Source organism: Salvia hispanica, chromosome 2, assembly GCF_029641045.1.
Source record: "Salvia hispanica isolate PSC_SH4W2 chromosome 2, Shi_PSC_v1, whole genome shotgun sequence".
In the NCBI taxonomy this organism is placed as follows: domain Eukaryota; kingdom Viridiplantae; phylum Streptophyta; class Magnoliopsida; order Lamiales; family Lamiaceae; genus Salvia; species Salvia hispanica.
The window spans coordinates 59,271,054-59,276,100 of record NC_142693.1 but is presented as its reverse complement, the minus strand read 5'-3'; the positions used below and the strand labels follow the sequence as shown (position 1 = coordinate 59,276,100).

Here is a 5,047-nt window from a genome sequence, read left to right as displayed (position 1 = left end):
GTTTGAGAAACCAAATATCCCATAAAAGAATCTGATGAATCTTGTTTTGAAGTTAAATCACTTACTTTATGCATGTCCCTGCAATTTTGCGAGATTCGAAAGCTTCACTGTAATTATCTGGGAGATGTTGAATCTTTGAAAGCTTCTCCATCTTAACCCTTGATTAGTGCAAGGATTAGTAGATGACTTTTATCTCTGTATATGCTTTTAAATGGTTTGTTTTGGACTTCAGACTTTGGACTCATGTTTAATAACATACATAGGCATGAAATTATTTCTGTAACTTACAATTGTTTTGCTTAAAAGACTCTACTGATACATAGGAAGATCTCTAGCACTCTGTAGACATAAAAATAAGTTCCATAAGTTGCAGAAACGAGTATTGGAATCTCTATGGGAAGAATATTCAAATTGGGAATAGTAAAGAAAAGGTTTGAAACTAATGTAAACAAAGAGGAGGATATCATTTGTTTGTTCTACAAGTGAAGTTGAAAAATGACATTTTCCTCCTTTTGTGTTTATCTAAAACAGCGTCAGATTCACTACTGAGTTGGTAGCATTCAACAAGAAGACTGATGCATGCTCATCCTTGGTAATATGTGGACTGCAATGACTTCCATACCGTCGGGTGGCTCCAATGTCCAAAACTTAGGAGGCCTTGCAATTGCAGATGCCGAAACATCCACCACAAAAATCTTGGAGCCATCAGCTGAAACAGCGCAAACTTTTCCACGGCCTGCAGATATATGCTGAGCCCCTTTCAGGTGATTCGAAGGCCCAACAAACTCTTCCCAGCAATCATTTTCATAGTCATACTTGCTCAGGCTTCCAGTTTCCTGATCTACCACATACATAAATTGGTCGTCTGTTGTTGCTGGTCCAGTCCATCCCTCAAGCATCCCCCTCGGCATTTGCTCCCATTTATTCATTGAAATATTGTACACAGCGCCTTCTTTCAGCGCCCTCCCCTTTATGTTTACCATGCAGAGTTTCCCTCTGTACCCGATCGCTTCAATGGCTTCTCTACTAAGCTTTGCGTCTTTACACGCTGTCCTCGTCTCCCACATCCACTCTGCTTCCTTCTTTGACATGTCCCATCTCTCAAGAGATCTTGCCACGTCTCTTTGGTACTGTGCGCCCGTCCCACTTGCCACGTACACTGAGCTGCCCATTGATCCAGCGACGCACCAACGCCTAGGAGAGGTAAACGGAGGCCCAAAGCTCCACTTGCTGGAAAGAGGGTTGAATACTAGTGGATGGCTAAGTGCTGGGAGAAAATTGTGAGTGTTGGCAGCTATGAGAAGTAGAAGGCTTGATGCCGTGATAGATTGGACTGGAAGGATCCTTGATATGTAAGAAGGATGCCGGCTTAGCATGCAGAGAGGTGAGCAAGAAGTGGGAGGGCTTGGAAGGGATCTCCACTTCCATGCAACGGGGTCGAAGCAGAAGAAACTAGCCGAGTGGTATTGGCATGCAGAGCCGGGTGCAGGGGAGGTTGGTGCTAGAAGTGCGTAAAGAGAGTAGAAAGGAGGGAAGTTGGGAGAATAGATGAAGCGGCGCCATGAAATGCAGACTCGGTAAAGGAGGGAAGGTGGGAGATTTGCAAGACAAAGGGAGGCTAGATGGTTAGGCAAGCCGGGGAGTAGGACATGCTCGGTTTGCAAGTCGTTCCCGTCGAGGGTGATGTCTTTGTTTTTGCAGTGTTTCTTTGCAGCTTCCATAGAGGTTGTTGCTGCTCTTGTGGGAAGGGGAAAGCTTGTATAAGAATGATTGATGAGGATAAAACGTAATCAACTTTACTTGCCTTTTAAGCATTGTCTTTGGACCAGTTTAATTATGTGCCAAAGTGGAGTAGGTTTTGGATGAACTAATGCAACCATCATTTTTGGCTAATAAATATTGCAAAAGTGTGTAGGACAAATGTTAACCTTCAACTGATACAAACAAATGTCCGTCGATTTGCTTGTTATAATGAGGAAAGTAGGTTTTATTTTTAATTTTACTTGGTTTCCTCTGTTTTAGTTTAAGTTTTTGTACATGTAGTGAGATATATAGTATGATATGAAATGTGAATTAGAGAATTTTATCTAACAATATGTCGTTCTCTTATTTCTCTAACGTGTCACGTGTGTTGGAAAAGGAATATTTTGTCTCATTTTTGAGGATATTTCGGTGGATATTTGAGTAAATTTCAATAGATAAAAGATTAGAAAAAACTGTCAGTGTTACTAAACATTTCATGGAAATTATTGGATTAAATCCTGAACTGTTTAGTGTGTGCTATAAAATATGTAAAGAATTTTAAAAAGTATTTATAAAATATCTAAAATACCTAAAATATTACCATTGTATTATAAATATATTCTCAACAATATATGTGCAATTTCATTATTATTACTATTATTATTATTATTATTATTATTATTATTATTATTTTTCCGATTGCCAAAAAATTTTATGAAGCATTTTATTCCTATAAATGATGTATACTATATAAAAATGACATAATAATAGATGTTTGGTTGGTTTATATAAATATTTTAATGATATTCTAAAGTTGGAGTTGTTTTATCCTTTTCTGTCGTTTTCTTTATTCAACATATATACAATTAACGAAATTCTACTCTTGATTCGTTCTTTTTTGATATTTTATAAATCTTAAATCTGTGGATTAGTTGTTTCCCTATATCAATTGATAGATTGGATTACGAATCTCAACCTCCAACTAGAAAGGCATAAAAAAAAAACCTACACACTAGTTCTGTTATATTACTTCATTTGTCTTCTAAAAACAGAGACATTGATCTCATTTCGTATTCAGGGGCATTCCGGGACTCTGAAATAGAAGGGGTGGCAGACAAGGTATTTTTTTAGTTTTGGGGTGACGTCAAAAGCAAACGGAGGAAGTGGATAAGAAAATTTTAGGTCCGGATAAGGAAAATTAGTCGCATGGAGGGTGTAGTCAACCCCTCCCGACCCCCTGGATCTGCCTGAGCTGCCATTAATAAAGTGGTAGATTGTGAAAAGAATGTGGTCATGTGTCGCAAATAAAATACACAAAAATATTTAATAAGAATGTTCACAAATTTTTTTCTTCAAATTTACATACATTAGTTAAAACATTCATGCAAAGAAGATTACTGAAATCCACGATGACAAAGTGCAACCATGGTGGTAAGAGACGCTTCATCTTCAATAGGTTGGAAGTTCAAGACATATGGAGTGAAGTTTGTGTGAGTTGTAACAAAAAAAAATAAGTACTAAGTATATTATTTAGAATTCTCAATATATTGGTCAAACAAAAACGTATTATCAAGTCAATGGTACTTTGTTACCGTGGCTATAATTAATGAAAATAGGGAGTGAAAATACCCACTTGGATAAAAATTTATATAAGCATTAACATTGTAGTAGATAACACCCACTTGGATAAGCATGTATATAAGTGTAACATTCTGCTTCACTTTTACATATTTAGTTAATAAAATTGTCACACTCAGAATGTTTGTAAGATCAACAATAACAATGACAGACGTGAGTTTTTACAATAAGTTTGCAGAACAATAAATCCACGTGACCAAATTTTGTACGACCAAAAATTAATTTATTTGAAAAAAAATAAGTTTATTTATGCATTTAATTAAAGCATATGTATGCATATATACTACATGGAGAGTGTATAATATTGTGGTCATATATTTATGATTTTGTATAATTTTTTTTATTTTTTTTTAAGCCATAAATGTAATTAGTGGATACTTTTATTTAATTTTAAAAACTAGAAAGAAAATTCAAATATAAAAATAAAAAATGAGGTTAAAGGCTAATAAGTCTTTTTAGCTTGTGCACTTACTATATTTATTATTTTAATATATAATTAATACATCAAATTATTAATATAGTTTATCTTTGGTTTCGTATCGCAAATTGCTTGAAACCATATGCCGAGTTGCTTGCCTATTATGTATTATAGATTATTGCTTGTCTATGTAAAACAGATTGCTTGCCTAGTTTGTCATTTTAACTATGGTGTCAATATAGTGCTCTAATTTCGTATCGCAAATTGCTTGAAACCATATGCCGGGTTGTTTGTCTAGATTTTCATTTTAACTATGGTGTCATCGTAGTGCTCCCCTTAACCTATATATCCATTCACTACAACAAAATTTTTTTTACTACAATGATATTACGCTTTTAATCGGTTATATTGTACTAGAAAAAGTAAATGAAAGGTGTGTCCGACTTTTATATATTCCATATTATTCTAAGTGAAACATTTCTAATTCAGTACGGAATTTTATGTAGTGTTGTTTTGTGAGTAAAGTACAGAGAATAAAGTACTAGAGAGGGAAAAAGTGAGTGATGTTTCTATATTTAGAAATGTATTATTTAAATGAGGCATCTCAAAAAGCAAATGTATCACTTAGAGAGGAATTGTGTGTTAGGTTTGGTATACTGAAAAGCATGTTTCGAGCAAGTTTCGCTCGAATAGAATCTTGCTTGTATACGTAAACTCTACAATCCACTTTTAACCCGATTCAGTATTATTCGAGCAGTCTCGCACGAATAGAATCACTATTATTATTACATTGTGTTTGCTTGTGCATTTATAAGAGGTTTTACAAACATTTAAATGCATAAGAAGTAAACAAAGTCTAAGTCTTTTGCTTAGTAGACCGGTTGTGGGCGTCGTCCACTTTAAGGTAACACAGTCAGATCTATGCAATGCTTTGCAAAAGAAAAAGAAGAATTTCACAACCTAGATAGGCTTTGGCTACCTATCGTGAATGATTGCAATGTCAGTCCGCATATTTCTAAGCCTTACTGATATAAGATGACATTGGTGTGGTATAACACTGAACGGATCTAACAGCAAGACGTGTCTTTATGCTATCTACTGAAAGACTAGGTCTTGATAAAATACTATTTCTTAATCTACATATGTTAGCATTGAGCATACGGTATTGATTATGCACTACTTTGACTTATCAAATGGTGCGGGTTTTCGCAACCCAATAATCCTGATATATTGGGTAGTGGTGATTAA

General features: G+C 35.1%; 1 pseudogene; it reads right to left on the bottom strand.

The window, feature by feature from the left end:
- Window positions 1-348: 348 nt before the first annotated feature.
- Window positions 349-1,802, bottom strand: LOC125219876 (F-box/kelch-repeat protein SKIP25 pseudogene; annotated as a pseudogene).
- Window positions 1,803-5,047: the final 3,245 nt, after the last annotated feature.